Below are 10756 nucleotides of genomic sequence, written 5' to 3'. Positions count from 1 at the left end.
CCTAAACCATAATAAATTATAATTGTTCAAACCAATTGCCGTGTTTCCCAGTGAATGAACAAACAGACATGACAATTTTGGATTTCGTATTATGAAATTCTAGGATTTTTTGTTTGTTTGAATTAACTATTTAACTGTAAAAAAATGCATATAAAATTATTGTTTTATCTCCAATTGTAAAGTATAGTGTGAACACTGAAATCTGTGAACAAAAATATGTTTGTACAAGTTCAACATTACCATAAATTGAACAAACTTGATTTCTTTATTTGACCCTACTAAAAGTGTAAGGTGTACATTGAAATAAATAACGCGTATATAAATATTGTAAACAATTTTATTACGACTTGCATAAATAATTGTAATAACTTATTTCTCACTACCATTTCACAACTTCGTATCTTTATGTGTTTGCAATCGGTACTTTGTTTAAGGATATTGCGATATTATTTACCAATTCATATAATAATATAAACTATAAAGATACTTTATAAAACTAAATGGTAATGTTATCTTCCCTAATACGGAAAAAACATACTCATAAAATGTTGAAGAATAAAAATGATGATTGATAGGCTATGCATAGGCATTCGTGTTTTTAGCTTTTACAGGATATGTACATTTTTATACAAGGTACCTACTGGGGCCGTTTGACCTCTTCTTTCCATACAGTTTACGCCGTGAATTTAACTGACTAGCAAATTCATATTTATTTATTAAACCATATTTAACCATGGCTGGTTCATAATACTGTTGTGGGAAAATCCAGAATAAACAGTTTATGATTAGTAGGTATACTTAGTACCTACCTCTGGTAATCTATTTAGGAAACCGAAGTTGTTCAAATCGGGTTCTCCCCGATAACGGATTACGTACCTACTGCTGGAATAATAATTTTCTTTGATTGTTCAATACCTCAAATACATGTCTGTGCTCAATACATAGTAGGGTTACCTGGGGTACCTGGGGTTTTGAATAGGTACAGTCTTCAAAAAGGTAAGTTATTGCTGTTAGTGCAAACAATTTCTAATTTTTTTTACCCTCAAAAAATCTGTGACGAAATCATGACGAAATGGAATAATTTAGAAATTGAAGAAATTATAACTACATCTAATATAACCTTGTTTCCATGAAATGCCCATCAGATGTCACGTCACAAATATTTGCACCATGCTAATCTAAAGACGCGAGGATTAGGGATTACCGTGAAAGCCTCTTTACATTCAACGTCATATGAAGGTTATTTGTTTGTGGATAGAGTCATTGAAACACGATCAAAGACAAGAAAGCTATAAAATTGTTACCTGTTGCCTAGGCAAGTCTATGCAATATAGAAGTAAGGAAGTAATATTTTAGCGGTATCACAACAAAGTATTTAGCTATATTAGCAGTTAAATATAGTCTGCAAACCTACTGTGCAGTCTAATATAAAGGCGTTGAAAGCTAAAAGAATATAATAAATTGGTAATATTATAAACAGTGTCAGATTTTCGTGCATATTTCTGTTCCTAAAGGTGAACCAAACCTATTGAAAAATAGATTTTCCTGAATGGAGCTTTTCATTTTAATCCATGTTAAAAAATATAAATTAGCCGATCTATCGCACTCAAATTTAGACGTGATGTCGAATTATAATTATATCCTTATATTCTGGTATTGTAAAAGGGGAAAAAGTCGTATTAAACCCATGCTATTGTGCTCCTCGTTAAAATTCGCGTGTCATATTTTGACCACTTATGATGCAGCTGTATTTTGTTGTATCCTTGGTGGTATATTCAAAACAATTTGGCAATAGCAGCTTCCGATGTATTGTCGGTCGAAATTAATGCCAATTTCGTTGGAAGACGTGTAATGCATAGGTTTCATGACCTGAATTGTAATGTTCTTTTTAAATCGATACATTTTTTCATTCAAATCCATGGGCAGAAAACACGAGGTCATTAAGGGCTTGGTCTAGTAGTGCAAACAAATGCATCCTGTCATCCTATATGTAAATAATACAAATGTACTAAGGGAAAGTTGCTCCACTTAATTTTTAAAAATTAAATCATTCGTATGCATAATTTAATATTCGTAATAAGTACCAAAAATGACAATTTGAAACAATTTTCGTGAAAGTTACACCGGGTGATTTTTTTTTATCAGTACACAAAATTTGCGAATACTTTCTATTGATATCTTCAACTTCATGTTTATATAACTGATCAACTTTTACAAAGAAATTTGGACGAAATATAAAAAAAAATAAGCTTTCCATACAAAATGCATAACTCTATACATTTTTTTCGACCTAAGTTTCTAAGTGAAAGTTGTTCAGTTTAACTAATAAAACGGATAAACAAATTTTGTATATAATAAAAAAAATGTAATGTTTGTGTTAAAAAATTATAAAACAGAAAAATACGCAAATGAAAACAAAAGATATTTATTTCTGACTAGCTTCCGCCCGCGACTCCGTCCGCGCGGATGTCAGTCTTCGCGTCTTCTACAGATTTATTATATTACTAGCGGTCCGCCCCGGCTTCGCCCGTGGTACATATTTACGTTTTCTCTACATAAAAACCATCCTCGTACTTCAAGGAATATAATAGAAAAGAATTATCGAAATCGGTTCAGCCGTTCACACGTGATGCCATGACAACGCGAAACGGGTGCAGACCCGCCGCCTTTTTATAGCTCCCGCCGCGAAGCGCGTCGAACGCGGCAACTGATACACAAAAATAATCCTTATGGCTGCATGATTCTGTATTCACGCGCGATGACTTATAGCGTATTTCATGTATAACTTTGGTGTTTCTACACCGATTTACATGATTCTTTTACTATAACCTGCCCAGGAGTATGAAGAATAATTGTGCCAAATTTGGTTAAAATCCGTCGTGTACTTTTTGTTTCTATAACGAATATACAGACAGACAGACAGACAGACAGACAGACAGACAGACAAAAATTTTACTGATTGCATTTTTGGCATCAGTAGCGATCCCTTATCACACCTTCATAGTTTTTTTTTAAATATATTTCATGTACAGAATTGGCCTCTCTACATATTTATTATAAGTATAGATGTGTAATATATAGATTTATATTGATAAACCTAATAAATCTTTTGCTAGCATTCTGATGCTTTATCGGTTGCACTGGATTTATCTCTTTTTTTTCAATCGCTTGAATGATATAGGATGGGTCCTTGATGGGCATCGAATGCTGAAGTCTCGAATCAATCAATTCTGACAGTAGGCAATTTATGTAAAATCTTGATAATGGTCCATCATTTTATTTTGCCTAAACGTTACATACTTTTTTATATATTCTATTTTTAACGAATTATTCACTCCAGTCCAAACAGCATATAAGCAGACTTCTGCTTCTGCAACGTTTAGTTGTCCCTGAATTTAGAAAAAATAGTCATGATTCTTATCTATGACAAAAGTGTTATTTTTTGCATTGTATTTCAAATATTAAATTTTTTTTGACCGCATCTTCCGCATTCATGTCTTTTGCTGGAATTAGACATTTAACTTCTACTAGTCCCATTTTCCCTTTTTGATATGGGAGTGTATAAAGTAAATTTTTTAGATATTTCTCGTTATACTTTTAAAAAGTTATTATTGTCATTTTGCTCATTAGGTAAAGTAATTTCGATATCAGTTTTAAGTTTTTTGATACCTGCAATAATAACGTCATAATCGCCTGCACATACTTATCGATTTCAACCTGTATACAATCCACCATCCACATTCATAATGTTTTCCTGTCCTCCTCTCCTTTACGCTATTCACCGATACATTTGAAATGAGTAAATCTGCTACCACTGAAGGATGTTTCATTGTGATCAGCAAATTTTCACCACTGTTGTCGATTATTTGTTTTTCATTTTTAATCAGCAATTGGGAATCATCAGTTTTGTTTTTTGCAGATTGGTGATGTACCCTAACAATACGTCGAAAAGGGAAAGCATCAACGAATTATCGTTTTCGTCCTCTTTTTTTATTCTTCGCGTCTCTGTTACTTCTGTTTGTTTAGTTCTCAACACCCACTGAATTTTCTATGTTATTGTGATCTTCCATTACATCTGAGTTTTGATGATGTGATGATAATCCATTCGTTTTAATATTGGTACTTAGAGTTGGTAGACTAAACTAGAAATGGCGGACTAAATTTGTCAGCGCGTCTGTAAGATCAGAATATAAAACCAACATCCTGTATTTAAGTTACAAATATTAATAATCAAACAACATGCCGCTACGTTGAAAATGACTAGAAGAAAAAATTAAAACACCTCAGATCAATTTTGGAGTAAACAAATCATTTTCCCCGTATGGGGATTTCCCCGGATGAACTTGGGAAGTTCAAGTTCTCAATACAAGTTTATATTATATTTCGTATTTCTCAAACGAAAAATAAACATTTTTGGAACTTCAAAAAAATTATATTATAAGAAAATTTATGAGCTTACTTTAGTTTTAAAGAAATATACATCCCTTTACTGACACCCCGTAAAATAAAGAAATTGTTGCCAATCACCTTTGCAATCTATTTGGTTTCATTAACTTTATGTTCGAAGATAATTTTTTTTCTAGTATGTAGTTACACGCGTATTTTTTTCGTTTATTTTCCATATTATCGAAATCAAATGTTTAAAAATACGAATATTTGCACAAAACTAAGATAAAAATAATCAATTAACAAAAATATTAAATTTAATGAAGTAGAGCAACTTTCACTTCGGTATGAAGGAAAATCGAGCGTAGAGCACACGTCAGAACGCTCCGGCCCAAGGAGCGCGACTAAAGAAATTCGCTAGGATTTTTCCTAATTATTTTAAATATTTTTTTAATATTTAAAGAATTATCAAAATTCAAAAAAAATGTTTTTTAAAGGATTAATACTCATTGGTCTTCAACCAACTCGAATAAATTAATGGAAAAAATAACTTTTAGCAGTATTTATCAATAGATTTTGTAAGGCAAAAAATGGGAAATTTAATGAATTTATAACGTTCTAATTAAGAAAATCATAAGTTTTTCGGCAATTGTATTCAGCAGTTTTTAATAACGACTATATAAGGATAATAATGCGCTGATCAGATTGTGTAAATTGTAATCGGTTGCAACGTAGTGAGTGCACAAACTTAGCTCGAAATGTCTTTGGGGGAAAGAGACTTATCTTGAAGGCCTGATTAAGGTAACATATAGTAACTTTATAAATGTGAAAAAATTCACGCGCATTGCGTATATAACACTAATTGATAAACAAGAAAAAAAAATTCAGTTTATCATTTCATTAGCCGGGAAAAAATTGTCAAATAACTTGTTGAAAACGCAATTTTGCTAGACTGCAGCCTTAACATTAGTCAGGTTTATTTTACGATTACGTTGTTTGAATAAGATCTACTTCGGACTACAATTAGGTTTGTGAAAGCATTGTTTCCTTTTACGAGTAGGTACCTATGAAACACACAGCAAATAAGAAGAAGCAAGTTAGAATATAGGAAATAACATTAAACAAGAGATGTAGCGTGAATATAGCCAAGCAAAAATAATACTAAATTGTTGAAAATAACCTTCAATTGGCTACAAATTCATAGACGAGGTAGTGGAGTATTTCCATCGTTGCGCACAACCACAGGAAGTGTATAGCCACGTATAGCATAATCTATAAAAAGAATAAAACGGGACGATGCTTGTATTTACGAGAAAATCACATAGTATGGAATATTTTCAGGAAAGAAAGCTATGCTTTTTTATGATAATTCAGGATCTGATGGGTTATTCACACTTGATTATACTGATAAACTGTTTAACAGATTTTAAAACTAAATCCATAGATACTTACATCTAATGCCTAAAGACGGATAACCTACCTATTGTCAATGTTTTTCTTAGAGGATATTACAATCGGGACAGAATTTCATGTGTCCAAATTATGTTGATTTTACAAAGACCGTATTAACCTGAATTGGTATGATCACAAGAGTCCATGACAAATTATATTACGGCTATTTTTAACGACTAGAGAAATTAGTGTACGGAAATTTGTTTTATCTGCTGGGAAGAGCTGGGTTATCGTTTGTTTAAGATTAACAGTCTAAGTGCGGTAATATCGAACTCTTAAAGGATTAACTCGTCTTATGTCGTACCGACTTAGCGTCATAGACGATGGACAAATCTAGAGAAAATTGGGGAGAATTAATTAAAAGTAGCTCGTGTTTATATATTTAGTAATATAAAGAATATTATTATTCCTAGTTCCTATATTTAACGCTTCACCAGATCAAGAGTTATTGAAAACTAATGTACTTTCATGTCACTTGCCATATTATTGTACACTGAAACATAAGCTACCTACATTTCCACTTTTTGTTACAAGTTTTCATAAACTATTCCGTTATAACTTATTTTACCTACTGGAAAATGATCAGTATGTACTTATCCTGTTGACGCTTTTCTCTAATAAATCCGGTATAATAAAACGCTAAATAAATCGCAATTGATACCTTGTATTAGCAATTTGTATTCAAAGTGTGAATGCAGTGGCCGCAGTGAAGTGCAATGTGGTAATTACGATTGGATTCACTTGCTATATGCATACGATATATGAATACTAAATCTTCGAAGTACCTATATTATTCATTAATTTTTAATTTATATGTATTTAATTATACATGACGTAGAATATTGTATTCAGAGAAAACATTCCTTGAGTTGTGCGTTACGAGTTACAAGCTTCGTTGACTAAGTTAATTTATTCTGTGGTTTTGTAAAATTATCGATTATTAAGGAATACAATAAACATTGTAGGCTTATGCCTGTTTGATGATTTATCTGTTATAATAAGTGAAACGATAAAAATAAACTCTAATATTAAATAATTATGTTCAGTAATGATTGTATAAATAAGTAAGAAATAAAATATTATGAAATTTACAAATATTCGTGACTTAAATATTATAATATAATTTTCTAGTTAAATCCTGGTTTAGGTTTCGGATTATTCAGATCGTACTAAGTGTTGTCAATGATATTGAGTTCGTTTAACACTGACTTGCAGGATAATTTCGATTACAATAAGTTAAATAGATAAGTACTAAATATCTAGGAAAATTCGCTAAATTTTAACAAATTGGATCACAATTTGAAGTTTTTATACCTAGTATAAGTCATAACATAATAAGTATTACCTACAGTTTAAAGAAACTCGAAACATTCGTCTACGTAATTTTTCCTTCTAATACGATAGGTTTCATTTACAATGCTAATACTATTTTTCACACACCCATTTTCAAATTAGGTACACGATTTAATCTTAGTGATTAACACAAAATCTCTCATAAAACAAAAGCATTATTTTGTTACAAATTGCTAAGTTATCATTATTAGGTAAACAACGAATCAGTGTAATCACTGAGCAAATAAAATAAAAATATCAAACAAATAATACAATGCGATATTATATTCCTACATGAGTACCTAGATATTATAATATGTTGAATACGTATTCTGAGAATAATTTATGTCGATCATAAAACAATATCTTTTTATTCAGGGGCATTTTATGTATCCACCAAATACCACAAAACAGAGTAGAAAAAAAAACAAATAATGATGATATTGACATGGGTATTATGAACTAGGTTGTTAATCCTCGTTAATTTTTTATAATTAGTACGACTACGTTACCAGGTAACTATTTTACTTACATGCTATCCTGCTATTCCTCTTTACTTAGGTACCCTTTCGTCCTTTAACGCAATATTATAATGATAAGTATCCAAAAAACCAAAACCTTAAAGTATTTTAGATAATATTATCACAGTTTTATTTAATAAGACGGACCTTTTAAAATTCAAGTACATGTTCCTTTTTAAAATTTAATTAAAAATAATCGTTGAAACTTGAAATACGTCATCGAAATTGGCTTGAAATTGGCGCCCTCGTTGGCGCCTTTTATTATTGTCTATGGTGCAGTAGCATTATGCTATGATATAAAGCTACCCACTCACACTTTTGCAATAACTTAGTTTGCCCGTGGTTTGCTTTTTATTTTAGCAACCATTTTTTTACCGAATGAAAAAGGAATTAAACATGTGTTCTTAGCTTCTGAATTTATTTATTAAAACTAAGGATATGAATAATTTTAATTTGAATTGAGAATGAGAGTATCCAGAAGTATCCAAAAAATAGCTGGGCTCACAAAGTTTTCTTCCTTTGTTCCTTCAAATATGCTTAATGCTTATATTAATTTGGGTTTCTTTTATGATACTCAAAGATACTGCGGCTGATGATGATATACATCAGTGATTCCCAAAGTGGTCCAGGTGGACCCCCAGGGGTCCACCGGAGACTTGCTGGAGGTCTACGTAGGCGTGAACAAAAAATGGGGGTCCACGAAAATTTATCTGCTTTTGATAGTAAAGAGCAAAAATGTAAGCATAGTTTTTGTTAGTGTTATAAAATGTACCATTTTTCGTTTTTATTTTACCTATCGGAATATAGAGACAGAACTCAGAAGTGACACAATTTTTATTTTTTGGCGACTTTAAGAATGTGGTAGAAATGTAGCAGCAGGGGGTCCACCGAAACCAGTAAAATTTTGAAAGTGGTCCACGAGAAAAATAAGTTTGGGGACTACTGATATACATGATCATTTATTTAATCAATTTAAGCTGTAAGCAAAAATAAAATGAGCAATACCCCATGTAAACCACAGTGAACCATACCAGTTATTATTAAAAGGCGCCTTCACTGAAGTTACCAATGTTCTCCTTCTTCTTTCTTTGAATGTAGACATACATATTTCCTCAGAGGAATAAACCTATAGAGTACTTGTATCGAGCGTATACAATTTACATATATTTGTTTCTCTCTATCTAAAGAAAACGTCGTATGAAAGAATGAGATAGCTATAGACTACAAGCTACGTTTCAACATAGTCATGGCACCATTTTTACTATAGGTACGTATTTAGATAGATAGAAGGTGATAGTGATGGGATGTGCTTCAATCGATAAAATCGTGAATGCATTTTGCATTTACGGTTTCGTGAAATAATAAATAATAAAAAAAAACAAAATTAATCATAAATTTCAGTTGAATACATTATTTGTTTAATCCTACGAATATAATAAATGCTAAATTATGCGAGAATGGATAACTTTCTCTTTCACTGCTGAACCGATTACAATGAAATTTTGTACATACACACATAGGATAGGTTTTATACCGGAAATCCCACGTGAACGGGAACTGTGCGGGATTTTCTTTAAAAACGCGGGCGGAAAGCTAGTATATTTTAAAATAAATTTTAAAACTTGAAATGTAACTAATTTAAAATAAAGATCAATAAAGTTAAAGGAGTGAGGAGAAAGGCACAGTCAGCATGAATTTTAACAAGTTCATAAAAGGACAGTCTTAAAGAAAACATTTTCCTTACATCCTACTAATAAAGCGAAAGTTTGTGAGGATGGATGTTTGTTACTCTCGCAAATTCTACTAAACCGATTACAATGAAATTTGGAAAAATTACTTTTGATCCCGTAAATCCCACAGGAATGGGAACTATGCGGGTTTTTCTTTGAAAACGCTTGTATATTAAGTATGTATTTCAATAGTAGTTTCTCATCTATGAGAACTGTCATTTCATCAACCGTTTAATTTTCACATAGTTACACATTTAAAGTAAATGTGTAAAAAAATTTCCAAATAAAAATTCACTCACACACAAATGTATTTATTATCTAAAGGAACAAAAAAAACGTAAGCGTAAGATTGCACAATTCTTCTAGAGTATCCATCTTGATAACACGCAGGCTCGAAATGCAGTGAACACAATCTAGCAAATTTCGACGGCGTCCAATCTACACGTCTCATGTTTTATACCCATTTTTTATTTAGCTCTGGAAATCTAAAACAAAATGAATTTATTAATAATCTAAAAGAGAAACAACAAACTAAACAGATAAGTCAAATAAAACAACCACGTGGTATTTTTTATTTTCCTGCTGTAGAAAATTTACATCTATTATTTGCTACAACAACTACATATAAATCTGATATAAGAAACAAAATAAATAAATCAACGTTAATATGAAATAGATTTTTTGTCATAAATCGATAATATACGCTAGATGTGTTACAACACTACGGTGGTAAACAAAATGCCAAACGTGATAATATTGTGACATTTTTTAAAAATTATTTAATTCTTTTGTATTCCACAACCCCATAAAGTGGGTAAATGTTACAGTTACAACATAAACTTATAAAAAAGCGCTTGATAAAACCTTCAAATAGGGTTAGAACATAAATATTTATCAATTTGCTGAAAATCACTTACCGATGGAAAGATATTTTTTCATTGTTTTCATCCAAAACTCCCATTCGACTAGTAATAGCCGGTAGCTAAACATACAATAGTCATTTTAGCACACTGACAAATAAAAAGAAACACTATACACTTTATATTTTCTAAATATTTCGTTAAAAACACTTGACGCACTGAGCCCACCAGCTGGTTGGAAAACAAACTGACTGCCGGCGCGCTACGTTTGAAGACAGTGCAGATACTCTATCGCTATCTCAATCTGACTTATGCTGTTATTGACTAAGAGTAAGTAGATTAGAAAATATGTATTTTGTTCTGTCTCAATATAAGAACTCTATAGGTTTATTCCTCTGAGCATATTTCGATGTCGTCCGTAGACAGAGCTGTGTAAGATGTCGTCTCTTGAGTCTTAAATGACGTCATGTGTCAA

The 10756-nt window shown here is 31.4% G+C and overlaps 1 long non-coding RNA gene across 1 annotated transcript; it reads right to left on the bottom strand.

The window, feature by feature from the left end:
• Positions 1 to 9716: 9716 nt before the first annotated feature.
• On the bottom strand, positions 9717 to 10669 carry LOC149907187 (uncharacterized). Its single transcript, XR_016456927.1, has 2 exons — positions 10339 to 10669; positions 9717 to 9906 (listed from the first exon to the last, which is right to left on the bottom strand). It is a non-coding gene; the product is annotated as an uncharacterized LOC149907187 (long non-coding RNA).
• Between the last annotated feature and the right edge of the window lie 87 nt (positions 10670 to 10756).

This window comes from Colias eurytheme, chromosome 7 (genome assembly GCF_061535395.1).
Source record: "Colias eurytheme isolate Ceu_HAF_F1 chromosome 7, ilColEury1 Martin Lab GWU primary, whole genome shotgun sequence".
Classification (NCBI taxonomy): Eukaryota; Metazoa; Arthropoda; class Insecta; order Lepidoptera; family Pieridae; genus Colias; species Colias eurytheme.
Note: the sequence above shows the minus strand (reverse complement) of the source record. Positions and strands in the feature narration are given on the sequence as shown.